At 43.5% G+C, this 18,160-nt stretch overlaps 1 protein-coding gene across 2 annotated transcripts in view; it reads right to left on the bottom strand.

The window, feature by feature from the left end:
• Positions 1-15,893, bottom strand: part of WSCD2 (WSC domain containing 2) — a 148,520-nt gene extending 132,627 nt beyond the window's left edge. For both annotated transcript variants that reach the window (XM_051972961.1, XM_051972962.1), the window contains exon 1: positions 15,718-15,893. The gene's annotated coding sequence lies outside the window, so the exon portion shown is untranslated. The remainder of the gene's footprint in view (positions 1-15,717) is intronic.
• Between the last annotated feature and the right edge of the window lie 2,267 nt (positions 15,894-18,160).

Here is an 18,160-nt window from a genome sequence, read left to right as displayed (position 1 = left end):
AACACAAAGCAATCTCTGATTTCAAGGAAGTTAGCTTTTTATCAAGGGAAATAGTCTAGACACACATATGCAAATACAAAATAAATTCAAGATAAATATCAATTAATTTGGGGATGATACATGAAGTGAGGAGCAGACAAGGTTTCACAAAGGAAGTAGCATTTGAGCTGAGTTTTGAGGAGGTGGAGGTGTGAAAGGAAGCAGTTTAAGGCATGGGGGACAGTCTCTGTTAAAGATATACAGATATATTATCTTTTATATCTTCTTTGTTAATGGCAGGTGGTTTGTGTCGACACTGTAGATAGAGCACTGGACCTGGGATCAGTAGGACCTGAATTTGAATCTGACCTCAGACATTTACCAGCTTTGGGATCCTGAACAAGTCATTTCATCTCTGTCTGCCTCAGTTTCCCCCATTAAAAAGATGAGAATAATAATCGCACCTATGTTGTATGGTTATTATGAGGATCAAATGAGATACATGTATAAAAAGCACTTATCACAGTATCTGGCAGATAGAATAGTCCTTTGACATCCTGTTAACTCATAGTCTTCCTTTCCTCATTGAGCTTATGGTCTACTAGAACCTCTAGATCTTTCTCATATAAACTTTTGTCTATTCTATCATATTGAATCTGTTTATTTGATTTTTTTTTTGGACTCTAAGGGCAGTACTTCAGATTTATGCCTATTTATATTTCACTTTATGAAATAAAGTCTGGTCTGCCAGTTAGAAAGCATTGATCAAGTTCTTTTGGCACGTAAAGCTTTGTGTTAGGTACAGTGAGAACAAAGAATTGAATAATTTCAATATGTACAAAATATAAATTATATGGTGGTAGATGGAAGGGAAGAAGGCAGCATCAGAACATGGAAGAATCACCCCAAAGAATGATCCATCTAGCTTGGGTGTGAAACACAAAAGCTGCCACACTGTACACCTTCACAGAGGCTGTTCCCATAACTTAAATTCCTTTCTCATCTCCACCTCGTCAAAGCTCAGCTCAAATGCTACCTTCTTTGTGAAACCTTATCTGTTCCCCACTTCAAATATCATCCCCAAATTAATTAAATTAAAAGCAGTAGAGTGCAGTAGATAGAGCTGTTAGCCAGAAGTCAGCAACACCTGAGTTTGAATCTTGCTTCAGACACTCCCTATCTGTATGGGTTTGCACAAGTCATTTAACCTCTATCTATTTCAGTTTTCTCAAATATAATAGGGGGGAAATAACTAATAATAATGCACCAAATATCCTGGTAGGCAAACTTTGGTGGATAAAGAATGAGGGCAGTAGGTCTAAGTTGATTAACCTTTAGAAATAATTGGGATCCACAAGTGCAAAAATGTGGCGGCCCTTTTTTGTAGTAGCAAGAAATTGGAAACTGAGTGGACGCCCATCAGTTGGGAAATGGCTGAATAAATTATATTATATGGGTGTTATGAAATATTATTGTTCTGTAAGAAATGATGTTCCTGTAAGAAAGGATGGCTTGGAGAGTCTTACATGAACTGATGCTAAGTGAAATGAGTAGAACCAAGAGAACATTGTACACAGCAATAAGATTGTGTGATCAAGTCTGATGGATGTAGCTTTTTTCAACAATGAAATGATCAGGACAATTCCAATAAGAGTGTGTGGAGAGATCCAGCTGCATCCAGAAAAAGAATTGTGGGGACTGAATATGGATCATACATACATAGTGTTTTTACCTTTTGTGTTGTTGTTTGCTTTTTTTTTTCTTTCTCATTTTTTTTTTCCTTTTTGATCTGATTTGTGTGTGTGTGTGTGTGTGTGTGTGTGTGTGTGTGTGTGTGTGCAGCATGATAATTGTGAAAATATGTGTGGGAAAATTGCACATATTTACCATATATTGGATTATTTGCTGCTAGGGAAGGAGGTAGAGGGAAAGGAGGGAGAAAAATTTGGAACATAAAGTTTTACAAAGGTGAAAGTTGAAAACTATCTTTGCATATAATTTGAAAAAAAAACTATTATTAGAAATACCTGGGATCACCCACGTGATTTAGCGTACTCTCCACCAGACCATCAAAATCATCTTCCTAAAAACTCAGGTCTGATCATCATTCCCTTGCTCAAATAGCTTCAATGGCTCACTATTGTATTGTCCTCAGGATAAAATGCAAACCACTTTGCTTGGCAGGTGAGATCTTAAATACTGACCACAGCCACAACCCACCTATTTTCCAATTTGAAAACTATTGACCTTGACACCTTAATGCTTTTTTTCTTGAGGCAATTAGGGTTAAGTGATTTGCCCAGAGTGACATAGCTAGTAAGTGTTAACTGTCTGAAACCAGATTTGAACTCAGGTTCTCCTGACTTCAAGGCTGGTGCTCTATCCATTGTACCATCTAGCTGCTCCAATGCTTTTTTTTAATCTTAACTTTCTATCTCTGGTCAGTGAACCTTTACATGAACAATCCTATATCAAGAATGCTCTCCTTCTTCAATTCCATCTTTTATAAATCCTTGATTTTTTTTTTTTTATGACTCCCTCCTCAAAGAAGCAACAAGGCAACACAATACTGTGGAATTCATGTGAGATTTGAAATCAGAAGCTCTGAGTTAGAATTAAATCTTTTTCACTTGTAATCTAATGAATTTGGGGTAATTCACTCTCCTTCTCTGTTTTCTCTTCTGAAAAATGAAGGTGTTTTACCTGATTAATTTTAAATCACTTCCCTCCACTGGGCCTCAGTTTTCCCATGCGTAAAAATGTGGAAGCTGGACATGATGTGATGATCTCTAAGGTTCTTCCCATCACTGCTATCCCGATAAATATTTAACAACCAGATCTCATGGGAGACGGGGAGCATATGTGAAATACTTTTGATTTTAATCAATTATTATTAACACTTTCTCCAATATAAGAAAATCAACAAACAATAAGTCAAGGTCTGATCTGTAATATTTGTCGATTTCATGCTGAAAATTTAACAACCAGTTCTTGATCTAGCTCGAGCTGATTTATCCTTGCATCCCATGATCCCATGATTTACACAAAGATAGAAGAAAATGAACAGACGATGAAAAGATGGAGAAGGATGGTAATCTAGATCTGTGGATGTAATTCCACTTCCATATAATCCAAGAACAAGAGGTTTAAGTAGGATTTAAAGAAAATCTTGAGGTGTACAACCATTATCATGCAGGAATAATCCAGGACTGAACTAGTTAACCTGGCTGCTGTTGAACCTCTGCCCCCAAGTGAACATAGGTGAGAATCTGGACCCATCAAATTTGCCTTCAGAATTCATGTTCTCCTTCCTTGGCCAACACTCATGAACCCATTCTACAAGTGGAGATACTTGGTTTGTTTTGGCTACATGGGAGGCAGCTAAAAGGAAAGTCACACTATTAAAAGCAAAAGGAATACCTGTCAAGACTCAGGCTTAGGGACCAGAAATATGAGGTGATGTAGACAGACAAGTCCCTCTGTCCTCCTCATTCTTTTTTGTTTGTCTTAAAGATCCAAAGTAGAAATAAGAGCTGGAAGGACCCCTCCCAATTCTGAAATTTTCTGTTCTAAGGTTCCTTCCAGCTCTGACATCCCCTGTTCTAAGGCCCCTTCCAGCTCTGACATCCCCTGTTCTAAGACCCCTCCCAGCCCTGACAGCTTCTGTTTCTAAGGTCCCTCCCAGTTCTGACATCCCCTGTTCCAAGGCCCTCCCAGTTCTCATAATCTCCATCCTAAGGATCTCCCAACTCTCACATTCTGTGTTCTAAAGTCTTTCCCAGCTTGGATATTTTATGGTTCTAAGCCTTTAATCTAGAACCTCTGACATGGTTCAGAAGAACAATCAGCCTGAGAATTCTCCGGAGCTCCTGGAGAAGGTTCATAGGATTCTCTTCTCACACTGGGCCCAAGCTATGATGAGTCAGAAGATTCAGTGAGGAGTGAGCCTCCAGGACAGGGCCCATCAATCATCCCGCCATGCTGACAACCGCCACTTAATGAGACTGCTGGGCTCTGCCCAGCTCTAATTGTCTACAATTCTCTTTTATGAAAGAACATGCAGGTTTGCCTTTCATTAGCAGCCAGCACGGAGATCGGGGGAGGGGGCAGAGGGAAGGGGGGGAGGGAAAGTGCCGAGTTGGCAAGCCCGGGGGCTGGCTCTGGGGGAAGGCTCCACTGAGCAGAGTGGCTCCCCGGGGCTCCATCCCTCCGTGCTCAGACAGCGTGGGGGTGGGCATGAAGGAGCTATTTTAAGGCTCTTAAAATGAATTCACTTGGGTGCCTATGGGTGCCTACACTGACACAGAGTGGGAGGTGTCTAAAGCTGCAGCTCAGTAGTACGGCTGGAGATGGGGGAGACAGCAGGCCTGGGGAGAAGGGGGTGTGGTGTGTGTGTGTGTGTGTGTGTGTGTGTGTGTGTGTGTGTGGTTTTCATTTCTCATACATATCTAGATGTAAAGACCATGAAAAGCAGAAGAGACATGGAAACAGGGCATGTGAGAATAAGGAAGGGCCTTAGAACAGGGGATGCCAGAGCTGGGAGAGGTTTTAGAACAGGGGATGTCAGGGCTGGGAGGGACCTTAGAACAGGGGATGCCAGGGCTGGGAGAGGTTTTAGAACAGGGGATGTCAGGGCTGGGAGGGACCTTAGAACAGGGGATGTCAGAGCTGGGAGGGGGCTTAGAACAAGGGATGTTAGAGCTAGGAGAGGTCTTAGAACAGGGGATGCCAGAGCTGGAAGAGGTTTTAGAACAGGGGATGTCAGAGCTGAGAGGGATCTTAGAATAGATGTCAGATCTGGGAGGAAGTTTCAAACAGGGGAATATCAGAGCTGATTGGGGTCTTAGAACTGGCAATGTCAAAACTGGGAAGGGCCTTAGAGCTGAGTTCTGTCACTGTACAGAAAAGAAAATGGTGACCCAGAGAGGTGATTTTTTTTTTTAGGGTCTAACAGCTGGTCAATGACAGAGATAGGTCCAGAACTTTGGTCTCCTGATGCGTCCCAGGTCTCTTTCCCTTTCCCATAGCTCCTGACGAGTTCTTCTTTAAGAAGAAAATCATGTTTAGAAATGGAAGGTAAAGTTGGAATCCGCCCAATGGAGCCAGTCTACAATCACTATCAGGTGTTTAAAATGAGAACTTTCCTCCTGAGTCTTCTCCTCCTGTCAGGCTGGTCTTCTCACTGCTTTGTGTTCCCACAATGCCCAATCCTACCTCCATGTCTTTACTCAGACTCTTCCCCCCACCTATCATGCTCTCCTCATTTCTTTCCATCTGTCTAAATGTTCCCTGTCAATCAAATTCCAGCTCAAGAGTCCCCTCCCCCATGAGGGACTCCCCTTTCCCAATCTACATGTGAATGAATGAAGCATTTATTAAGTGCTTATTGTGTACAAAACATTGTATCAAACACTGGAGTACAAATAGAAAAGGAGCTTTGCTGCCCCTTTACTCTACACTGTCATGTGATTACTGCTCAGCCCAGTGTCGGATGCACGCTTAAGAAATTTTTGTGCATTGATTAGATTTCAGTAGCTAGAATGTAACAACTGGAGTCAGCAGTCCGACAATTAAATCCTTTGATACTCATAAGCTGTGCCTGAGCAAGTGACTTCATCTCCCTAAAACTCTACATCCTTAGCTGTAAAATGGGAAGGTACTCCAGATGAGATCTAAGGTCTCTTTTAGCTGGAAATATAGCAATTTGGGAACATACACCTTAAAACTCAATTTTCTCCCCCTCTAAAATGGGCCAATGTAACACCTACCCTAGATAGCTACAACCCATATAAAAGAACCCTCATTAGAGAGATCCTCAATAATTTGTATATATGAAAAATCCTAATACCTGCAGTATATATCTATAACCCACATAAATCCCTCCTTGGGGGGGGGGGTCCTTTACAATTGTTAAGAGCATATACATATAGATCTGCAGCGAATGATATGACTATTCTCAGCAATACAATAATCCACGACAATTCTGAAAGATTTAGGATGAAAAATGTCATTCATTCCCAGAAAAAGAATTGATCATGTCTGAATGCAGATTGAAATATATTTTCTTTTTAACTTTCTTTTTCTTGAAGGTTGGTTTTTTTCCCCTTTGATCTGGTTTTTTTGTTTTTGTTTTTTACAACATGACTATTATGGAAATGTTTTGCATGACTACCTATGTATAATGTATATTGAATTGTTTGCATTCTCAATGAGAGTCAGGTGGGGAGGGAGAAAGGGAAAGAATTTGGAACTCTTTGTTTTCACATGTTTCTGAAGAAAAATAAAATATTAACTAGGAAAAAAGAAGTATAGATATATTATATATAATACATATATACATAAAATTAAAAGACTTGCAGTATATATTTCTAACCCACATAAATCCCCTCTTGGAGAGTCTTCGATAATTTTTAAGAGTATGTATGTATATGTGTATACATAAATTATAATATCTGCAATATATCCAGCTATAACCCATAAAAATCCCCTCCTTGGGTATTCTTTAAGTATTTTTAAGAGGGTAAAAGGGACCTTGAGACAAAAAAAAAATTGAGAACCAATAGGTGAGAGATTGGATTTGTGTCTCATTTGCTTCCAGAACTCCAGGATGAGTAAACACTTTCTACCAAGAAGACAGATGGACACTTGATGTATATTTTATAGGTTAAAAAAGTTGTCTGGAGAGTGACTTGTCCAGGTTCACACAGCTAATGAATTTCTGAGGCTAGATTTAGGTCTTCTTGACTCCAGGTCTAGCACACTCTGCACTGTGCCATCTAAGTAGCAAGACTGATGGTTTAGAGGGAGGCTGGCGGCCGGCATGGAGGTACTGCAGTAGGAGTAGCAAGTGTGAATTTCAGGACTTGCCTGAGAGATTCAATATGAATGAGTGTGGAGTCTAAGACCAGAGTCCCCAACCTTACATTTGAGAAAAGAGTAATGGATGGAAGTGAGTGGAAATGAATGCAGAAGTAAATGAGCCCTAGGTGTCTCCTTTGAATTCATATAAGAGATAGGATGCAAAGATTGCAGAGAGACAAATTTTAGCTTACTAGAGGGAGAAATATTATAACAATTTTACTTAGCTAGAAGAAAAATGGGCTTCTTAGGGAAATGCTGGGTTCCCTCTCATTAGAATGAATGAAGCATTTATTAAGTGCCTACTGTGTACAAAGCATTGTATTAAACACTGGAGGTACAAATAGAAAAGAAAGACAATTTGAGCCCACATTCTAATGGAGAACATACCCCACATCTTTAGGGTACAGCAGCAAAGTAGATTTTGGTGCCTCTTCTTTGATGTCATTTCCATTTACAAAATCACATTAGATTGGGATGTTGAAACATTTGACAGTGCCAATGATTTGGTGCTGAGAACTGCAGGCATCTAAGTGGCACAGTGGATAGAACACTGGATCTGGAGTTGGGAAGACCTGTGTTCAAAATCTACCACAGATTAGGATAGCCCTAAGAAAGTCATTTAAAGTTTTTTTTTTGCCTCAGTTTCTTTTTCTATCACCATAAAATGGTGATAATAATAGCACTTACACCCCCAACCCCAGAATTGTTTGGAGGATCAACTGAGATAGTAATTATAAAATAAGCTCTTAAAAGGATGAAAGCATCATCTCTGAAAAATACCCACGTGAAATGTGGCAACATTGCACTTAGCTCCTGGTGCCTGGAACATTTTGACCCAGGGCACTTTGCCTATAACTCTCCCTTGTCCCTAGAGCATACTACCTTGGATATAGAAATGATTATATATGCTATCTTCCTCCCTGTCCCTAGTAAAGGGCTTGACTTGCCATCAGGAAAAGCTGAGTTCAAATCCAGCCTCAGACACTAGCTGTGTGACCCTGGCTGAGTACTGTAATCTCTGTTTAGCTTAGTTTCTTTCTCTGAAAAATGAGGATCATAATAATATTTGCCTTCCAGAATTCTGTGAAGGTTAAATGAGATAATGTATATAAACATTCCTGGTATTTAATAAGCACTATATAAATGTTACCTATTTTATATGTAATATATATTATATTATGTAATATATATGTAATCACTATGCTTAATTACATATATAATAAATTACATATTACATTATATATAATAAATGATGTAAAAATAATAATTACATGTATAATAAAAATAATAAATAAATAATAATAAAAATCTCTTAAAGTCAGGGATTGTGTCATTTTTCATCTTTGTATCTTTCCCAGCCCCAGAATCCTAGAATTTCATAATTGAAAAGGATCATGAGACTGTAGATCTTGAGCTGAGTATGAAACCATCTAGTCCTGTGATTCCAGATTTCCTGGGCTTTTGGCAATCTTGGGAAGTTATAAGAGTCCTCGGGTTTTGACTATGTAAAATAAAATTCATAGGATACAAAGAAAACCAATTATTCTGAAATATAGTTATCAAAATATTTTTTAAAAAAAAGGTCATGGACCTCAGATTGAGATAAAATTTATAAGGAGATTTGCAAAACTCTGAAGTACTATATAAATGCTAGTCATCATTATTGCCTGGCCCACACACAAAAGGATTCTCCACTATGACAAATCAACCAATGGATAACCAGTCTTTGCTTGGAGACCTGCAGAGAGTTTGGCAAACACCAGTGAATTTCCCTTGTACATACGTCTTATCATTGAGATAAGACCCATGATTCCATGACTTTAGGGAGTTTCCGGTGTGGACACTTAGAATCAACAACACAGACTGTTAAACTGAATTGAGATGGAACACGGCTTTATTACAGTAAGACAAGGGGTAGCTAAGAGTCACAGTGAAAAGAACACTGGGCCTCGAATCAGGAATACTTGAATCCAAATACAGCCTCAGACATTAGCTATGTGACTTTGACCAAGTTACTTTACCTTATTTGCCTCAGTTTCCTCATCTGTAAAATGAGCTGGAGAAGGACACGATAAACCATCTTTGCCAAAATGGGATCTTAGAGAGCCAGACGTGACTGAACAACAACAGCTTATGACATGTCATTGAAATAATCATTTTTAGTTTCTTCCACTGGTTTTGGCAGCAACGCACTATGTGATCTTGGTCAAAGCACTTTACCTCTCTTGGTCTTAGTTTCCCCATCTGTCAAAAGATGAGGTCAGTTCATACATTCTCTAAGTTCCCTTCCTTCTTTGATATTATACTTTTTGATGATTCAAAGGTTCATTTAAAAGCTAACATTCTATGTTGTGTTCTTCTATTCTGGCATTTCATGTTCTAAGGCACTTCCAAGTTCTGACATTTGTGATCTATGAGCCCTCCCAACTCTGCACATTTTCTGTTCTAAGGTTCCCACCTCTGATATTCCATGTTCTAACAGTCCTTCTAATTCTGACAATCCATTTAAGGGTCTTCCTAACTCTGACATTCCATATTCTAAGGATCCTTCCAACTCTGAAATTCCATGTTCTAAGGGTCCTCCAAACTCTGACATTCCATGTTCTAAGGGTCCTCCTAATTCTGACATTCTTTGTTTCAGCATCCTTTTTGTAGCTCTAAAATTTTATGATTCTTAGTATTTCTTAGATTAGCTGTCATTTTCAGAAATGGTATCTAATCAGCTCTTTAAAAACTCTTGAAATGATAACATGCTTTAATGCTTTAATGAGCTCTAAATAAAAACCTTACTTAGGATCCTCCCTCCTTAACAGACCTCTCCCTTCCCTTTCTCCAGACCCCCCACATCAGTCTAGGAAACTGAGAGCCACCGATAAGAGACAATTGTCTTCTTTTCCCCTTGATTTATTTATTTAGGGAAAACAAGTTTCTTCTAATTAGAAACACTAATGTCAAGATGTTTTACTGACTCCCAGGCTGCCTATTTTCAGATGTTCTGCCTAAAATTATACCTGAGCTTTTCACATCTGTAGGTTTATTCAGCAACTCCCAGCAAATGGAAGCTTCTGTTGGTTTGTGATTGGGGAGGAAGGGAAGGGGAAAGGAAGGAGGAAAGGAGTCGTGTCCTCTTTTAACAAAGCCAGGAAAGGGGGAAGAGAAGAAAGCCCTGAAATACATAAGACACTGTAGGTTTGCACGACTGCAGCTCTTTGGGAAAAATTAACTGGCTGAAAGGGAAAAAAGGATGGAAAAACATACCCAACCCACCTTTCTAGAGCAGTCATCAATTAGCATCCAGCTCCAGGCAACCCTTCAGAAAATGAGCCGAGAGAGACCAACAGAGATAGAGACAGACAGACAGAGAAATAGAGAGACAGAGACACAGAGAGATAGAGATAAAAAGAGACAGAGACAAAGAGACAGAGAAAGGCTGAGACAGAAAGAGAAAGAGACAGAGAAACAAAGAGAGACAGAGGGAGGCAGAGAGACAAAGACAGAGACAGAGAGAGACAGATTCAGAGACAGAGAGAGACAAAGAGAAAGAGAGACAGAGACAGAGATTGTCTACTTGGAAGATCACAGAGTAGACTCATCGGAAGAATATAGAGAGCTATGCCCTTCTTGGTTTCTCACACACATGGGCAAAGACACACAGACACACATATTCACCCTGAATCCTGTAGAAAAAAAATTATTACATTTTCTGCATTTTGTTTAGGCTAGACTAATCGATTGAGAGATGGAAAATATCTGGGGGGGCAACCTAATCATGAGGAAACTGAGTCACACAACTATTGGGGTTGGAGGCAGGATCTGAACCTGTTTCCTGATTCCAGGTTCAGTTCTCTATCCACTGCATGGTTCTTTATCTCAAAGAACTCTATCAATCAGGAACAATTTATTAATCAAATTAATAAAATAACCTTTATTAGATTGGTTACCATCGAAGGAATGGTAGAGAAGGGAAAAGGGAGGGATAGAATTAAAAACTTAAAAAAACCCACGAATGTTAAAAAGTGTTATTATATGTCATCGAGGGGAAATAATATATTATTTAAAAAACAAAATAAATTTTTGAATACACAAACATTGCCACATGGAGAGTCTTGAAATGGGACTGAGTGGCCTTTTGTTAATCGAAATTCTCTCCCCTCAAACAAGATGGATAGAACACTGAGCCTAAGGGCATGAAGGTCTGAGTTCAAATTTTGCCTAAGATACATCCTAGCTGTATGACCGACCCTGAACAAGTGACTTAATCTCTCTCAGTCTGTTTTCTCTTCCATAAAATGCAAACAATAACAGCAGCTACTTCCATTTGTAAAGCACTTTGCAGATCTTAAAGTTAGCTATTGTTCTGTCTAAAATTTCTGCAAATGCTAGCTATTGTTAATTCATAATATTTAGCCACAAACATGAACTTCCAAGGTTGAGATTTATTACGAGTGCCTGGAACATACTAGGAGCTATATAAATGTTTATTTCACACTCTCTAAGAGAAAAGGTGAGTCCTTAATTTACATCCATAGCCCTGCCTTCTAAGCAGAGGGTCCAAAGCATCTCTTAACCCAAAGTCTAATCAAACAGCATTTTCCCTCTTGAAATTACATTGGATTACTTTGTTCCTATCTCTCTAATAATGGATCCTTTGAAGGATCCACTCATCTCTGACATTCTCTGTTTAAAGATCTTATCTAGCTCCGACATTTAATGTTTCTTGGTCTCTCCATTAGAATATAACCTCTTTGAGGTCAGGAAGACTCGTGTTCATGAGTTCAAACCTGACCTCGGGCATATACTAGCTGTGTGATCTTGAATAAGTCACTTTATTTGCTTCAGCTTTCCCATTTGTAAAACGAGCTGAAAATGACAAACCACTCTAGCATCTTTGCCAAGAAAACTCAAGATGGGGTTACGAAAAGTTGAACATGACTAAAACAACTGAACAACAACTGATTTGAATCCCACTCTATTGTTATTTAGTGGTTTCCAACTCTTCATGACCCTTTGGGGTTTTCTTGGTAAAGATTTTGGAATGGTTCACCATTTCCTTCTCCAGCTCATTTTATAGATGAGGAAACTGAGGCAAACAGGGAGAAGTGACTTGCCCAGGATCACATGGCTAGTAAGTATTTGAAGCTAGATTTGAATTCAGAAAAGTAAGTTTTTCTGCTTCCAGTCCCAGCATTGTATCCGCTGTACCACCTAGCTGTCCCAAATCCCACTCTACCAAGAAAGAAAATCATCCTTCCAGGATAGGAAAGGTAAGTTCCAGGCTTTCTTATCTCTATAACATTTCTCCTCTCTTTCCTAGTGGTTCCAAGGCAATCAAAATGGACCAGCTTTCCTCTCAGAGTCATTGTTGCTATCTTTGACACCTTTAGTTTGGGGAAAGTCCCCATATCCTCAGCCCTTCAGAGTCCCAGTTCTCGCTTCCTCTAGCTCTGCTACTGAAGTATTCACACAGCAGCCCTGGGAGATAAGAAGTACAGATGGTATTATTCCCACTTGCAGACAAGGAGAGGAAAGCACCCTGGCTGAATACAGAGAGCTTGCCCCTAGGATGACTAGGTTCATAGCATTGTGGGAAGAACTCCGAAGAGATTTAGTTCTCACATTTATAGTTGAAGAAACAGACCCCGAGAGGCTGACTTGCCCAAGATCACACATTCAGACCAGGTTAACCTTACCCCATCTTGTTTTGTCCCTTACCAAACGGACCCAGGAGCTCCCATCATCCACCCTCCACCCCGAGGTTGCTGTTGGTTCTTTCTCTTTCCAATATCCCTTCTCCAGCCTGGAAACAACAAGCTTCATCTACTAGCATTAGGCACAAGAGTCAGGGGAAGTCTGCATCCAAATGAGCAGCAGGAATGGCTTACGAGCCCAAGCCACGGAGTCTTTCCACTTGCTTCCCAGGCCCCCCAAGCCGAAGCCATTGGAGACAGCCTACCTCCACCTCACGTTGTCATGGCGACCCAGCAGCTGGCTGGGTGGCTCCAGTTCTTCCACTCTCTCACAGCTGGCTTCCCTCACTGCCCACTGGGGCTCCCTACTCGGGGATTTATAGGGAGCTGGGGTGGGTGGGGCCTGAAGGAACAAGGCCATCAGGCATGGGATGAGGCAGGATTGCCAGATGACCTCACCTGGGATATGAGTAGGGTTGTCTCAGCTTGGCAAAGGCCCAGCAGGACGGCAGGTACTGTGGCAAAAGCATAAAAAAAAAGCCCACGTAGAAACCTGACTCAACCGTGACTGCTGAATGGAATCACAGAGTGTCGGAGAATCTTGGAACTGAGAATACGGGAGATGGGAAGAATTTTAGAAAACAAGACATAAGAGTCGAATGGGCCCTTAAAACACCAGATTTTAGCTCCGAGAGGGCCCTCGGGACACAGAACGTCAGAGCTGAGTGGTTCTGGGAACTGAGAATATCAGAGCTCAGAGTGGCTCTGTCCCTGGGAAGGGACTTTAGAAAACAGAGCACTGAATATTAGAAATGCCTTAGAAGTCAGAAGTGAGAGGGATCTTGGAATAGTGAGTGTTACAAGAGAGCCTGAGACAGATCCTGATTGTCCTCCTCTGTCAGATGAGGAAACTGAGGCACAGAGCTAATGAATGATTTGAAGGTCCGGCTGGGTTGTGGCAGAGCCCAGGCCAGAGCATCTCTCACCTCCCTGGCCAGTGCCGATCCAGCTTGACCGTAGCATCTGGGCTTGGTGGCTGCCTGTGACACCTGGCTTCAGCAGTCCACTAGAAATAACTCTGAGGTTGGCCCTAACTAGGGGTGGCCTGTCAGTTCCAGGGCAGTGTAACCCACCCCGCCCCCTGGCTCTGGAGGACCGCCTCCAAGTTCTGTCTGGAGGCCAGAGTGGGATGCTTTTCCTGGTGTCTGCCTTTCAGGCAAACCACAGGACACAATCACCCCTCTTCATTCAGGGCCAGCATGGGATTGGGGGGAGGTCCAGTTAACCTTTCCAGTGACTTGGCAGAAAGCCAGGCCCACGTAGTTCTGAGCCTCTCCCCGTGTTGTCACTGCCTAGCCCAGAGGAGGATGAAAGACCAAAGTCTGCTTGACTTCGAACTCCAGGAATGAGAGTGGGCGCTTCGGTGGGCAGCATGGGGCACAGAGGATGTTTCCTCACAGGTGGTCCCCTTAGGGCATCCATCATGCTGGGTCCCAGTCTAACACATTGACCGCTGAGCCCCTGTGGCTCCCAGCCAGAGTGTGACAAGAAGTGGGGGTGAGTCAGTGTAGATTGGGCCAGGAAGGTGGCATGTGGCCCTCAGAGCTTTGATTCCTGGTTTCCCCATTTCCTAGCTCTGTGACCATGGACAAGTCACTATAACTCCTTTTAATTTCCTCATCTGTAAAATGTCAGAGATGAACTAGACTGCTTTTAAAGCTCTTTTAGTGCTCAATTTATGATCCTTACATCTTTAAAATTGGGGATTGGATTAAGTGACCTCCAAGGTCCCTTCTTACACTGAATCTACGGCTTTTTGTGGTCATCACTCTGGGTCTCAGTTTCCCCATATGTCAAACCAACGTTTTAGACTAATTGACCTCTGGGGTCCCTTCCTCTTCCAGATCTAGGATCCTCTGTCACAGGGCTGTCAAGATGAAAGTGCCATGTGTTGTCTGGTGGCCTGCCCACCTTCAAACTACCATGACCATCCAGTCCCTTCACTCCTAGAAAAGTTTGGCCACCTTGAGTTCTGACCTTTTCTCCCCTGAAAGCCAATGAGGCTCCTTGGGCCTCCATTTCCTTTTTTTGTCAAATGGGAGGATTGAATCAGATGCTTGGGAAGATGCTCTTACAGCTCTAAAAATCTCTAAGAAGGTGAAGGCTGGGAATCTACCTTGAGCCCTTCTATGGAACCTTCTCCTTGCTGGCAAACTTCCACCCTTTCTTCTCCATCCATATCTATGCTGTGCACACACAGGGAGCCAGCAGGGTCTTTGGAGACCCAAATGTTTGGGCTCAGAACAATGAGTGGGTTTCATGAAAAATGAGGAGGAAAGGGTTGATTGTTTTTTATACCTTGATCTATAGCACCCCCTCCCCCGCAACACACACACACACACACACACACTCACACTCACACTCACACACATACACACACACACTTACACACACACACACACACTCACACTCACATGACCGTGTCAGCAGTCCACAATTTCATCTAATCTTGCAATCCCTTCCATTTGATTTTCTATACCAGGAGAAAACAGGGATCATGACTAACCTCTTTTCCAATCTCCCCCAAATCCTGCCAGGCTCATAATTGTGGAGGAGCCGGTCCCCAGAAATCTCCAGGACATCCCATTATCAGCCACAAACTTGAGAAAAAATTGGTAGTTTCTCCCCTCCCCTGAGCCTCCCAGACGAGCCCTATCATTTCCCCCTATGGGGCTGTTAACAAGTGAAACTGAAAGGACCCATTTATCCTTTAGGACACGGTTCCTTTTTGGAAAATAAGGGCTCTCAAACTGTCCGGGCCGGCCCTCACATAAAGAGCTGGATTTCTCCCACGCAGTCCACGGCCACTCTCTACCTGCCTGGCCACGCCAGAGCTCTGCTCTGCTCCAAATGCCACTTCCTTTTCCCCTGGGGAAGCGAAAGTTTCTCCCTGAACCTGTTCAGGTCTGTCTGTCACCTTCCCCGAGCCATCCCTGACTCCCGGGGAGCCAATGGCTCCATTCCCCCACCCCCATGATGGGGGGAGGGTGTCGCCTGGAGATGCAATTCCAGTTCCTTGGGAGGAAACGGTCAGTTCTTCAGATCTTACTTTGGTCTCTGTAGCTCCTGCCCCCCCTCACCTCCGCTCTCGGTTTCCCACACACATCCCCCCTCCCCCTTGCCCCGTTACCTGTGGGGTCGCCGGGAGCTTCCCAACTCTGCCAATAGCTGTGGTCAGGAGCTTGACCAATGTCTCCCCCCAGCGCCGGAGCCCAAGCGGGCTCGCCGTGCTGCCCCAGGCTCCTTCCAGGTCTAAGATTGCTGCAATTGCGCGGAGGAGATCCGTGTGTGTGTGTGTGTGTGTGTGTGTGTGTGTGTGTGTGTACGCGCGCGCGTGTGTGTGCAATTATGTGTGTTAAAAAAAAGAGAGAGACAGAAGCCAGCTCTCCCCCAGCTGAGCTCCCTGTTATTTTCCCTGCCCGGGCGAGGAGCCGCAGGGGGAGGAAAAGTAAGTGTGGGGAGCCGCGGCTGGGGGGCTGCGCCCCCCAATGCAGCAGCAGCGGCAGCAGCGGCAGCAGCAGCAGCCCCGGAGCCCCCGGAGCCCGGCTGGCTAGAGCGCTGACCGCGGCAGCCTCCCACTCACGCAGCCGAGGCTGGGCAGGGGGCAGAGCCCGTGGCCATCCCGGGCGGCCGCCGATCGGGGGGCCCGAGAGGCGGGCGGGGGGCCGGGGCACGGCGCGGGGCGCGGAGCCCGGCTACTGGCGCTGGGGCGGGCGGCTCGCGGGCTCTCCCTCACTTAACATCTCTATCGCGGAGCCCGAGCCAGCTCTGCTCTCTCTGCTCTCTCCTCTGCTGCCGCTGCTGCGGCGGCTCCCTCCGCTGCCGCTCTGTTCGGCAGGCCTACAGCACTGCCTACCGCTTAACTCCTTAAAGGCTGGCTTTCCGGCCGGCTCGCAGGGAGGGGGGCGTCCTGGACAGTTCCCGGTGCTGAACGCCAGCGGGGGGAGGGGGGAGGGAGGGAAGGAGGGGCGGGAGCAGATACCCCGCGGCCAGTACCCGGGAAAACCCCACCCCCCACCCCGCTCATGCCCCTCTGGGGGGAACCCCCCACCCCCGCTCATGGGGGGGAACCCCCCCTCACACCCCTCTGGGGGCTCCCCTGTCTGCACCAAGCTTCTCTAATGGCACCCCTTCAAAAGATTCTCTGATTTCCCTCACCTCAGCTCCCCCCCACTCAAGATGAGGCTACATGTATCTGTATGTGTGGACACAGGCACAGATATGTGAACATATACACCTGTCTCCACATGCATGTAGTGTGTAGATACACCTCATCTAGGTACATAAACATGTATGTGTTCATACATATGTTCACATGTATACACACCCATCTGTGTACTTTCACACACATGTTTTATGCATATATTCATGTTGCTACTTAGGCTTTGGCTCAGAATAATTTTCTCTGCTTAGTACCCATGACAATTATGGGCTCTTCTCGAGAGCAAGGGCTATTTCCCCCTTTCATGTAGTCCCAATGCTTCGCATATAGTAGGCACTTAATAAATGCTTTTAACTGATCAAGCCACTGATGCAGGCCCACTATTATTCCAGAGACAGAAGTAGTACAATAGAAAGCATGCTAACCCCAGGGTGGGTCTGGATTCAAATTCTGTTTCTGCCAGTTGTTACCAGTGTGATCTTGGACCTTGATTCCCTGCTGGAGAGCAGGAGGAAGCCTTCTCCTTCCTGCGTGTGTCCTGCTTCCCTTCAGCAGTCTGTTACTGTCTATAGATCCCTTCTCGGCATCATGGTTTTAAATGCATGACAAAAGAAACAAATTATATGAAAATGGTTATTAGCATATAAAACAACCAACCGAGTGATGGACTCCAAGTTAAGAAAGCTTGTTCTAGATTTGGCAAATTGGGTGGAGACAGTGTAAAGAGTTCTAGACTTGCAGGAGGAGAATAGGTTTCAAGCCTCTGCTGTGGGATCCTGGACAAGTCACTTCACTGCCTTATGCCTTAAGGAGATAAGGGAGAGTCAGTGAGGTAGAATGAGTGTAGAGCTGGTTTTGGAAGGAGAAACACTTGAGTGCAAACCCTGCTTTTGACACATATTGGCTGTGTGATCCTGGACAAGTCACTTAATATCCCAATGTTCGAAGTAACTAAGTTGCAGAAGTTATCTGCACTGATGGAGGCCATTTCTTCATCTGGGAGTTCTCTACACGAAAGAAATGACAGATCTAGTCCCTGTCCCTATACATAGATCATAGGATTGTCTTGGGGACAATTTATAAGCATTAAGATGTTCTAGAAATGGGGACGCGGACCAGGTCAGATCTATGATTTCAATGTCTGGACTCCCAGTGGTATAGAGAAAAATACACTGGTTTTAGAGTGAAAAGACCTGAATTCAAATCCACCTTCTGAGTCTGACAATCTGTATGATTTTGAGAAAGTCACGTGATTTTTGAGAGTCACATGATCTTGAGAAAGTCACGTAATCTTTCTGGATCTCAGCTTGCTCATCTGTAAAATGAGGCGATTGGTCTATATGGCTTCTTCCAGAGTTGCTTTCAACTCTCGCTCTCTCATCCTACAAACTTTTTTTTAACCCATGCAACT

The sequence above is a fragment of the Antechinus flavipes genome, chromosome 1 (genome assembly GCF_016432865.1).
Source record: "Antechinus flavipes isolate AdamAnt ecotype Samford, QLD, Australia chromosome 1, AdamAnt_v2, whole genome shotgun sequence".
Taxonomy (NCBI): domain Eukaryota; kingdom Metazoa; phylum Chordata; class Mammalia; order Dasyuromorphia; family Dasyuridae; genus Antechinus; species Antechinus flavipes.
The sequence above is the reverse complement of the archived record's forward strand: the minus strand, read 5'-3'. Positions and strand labels throughout refer to the sequence as shown.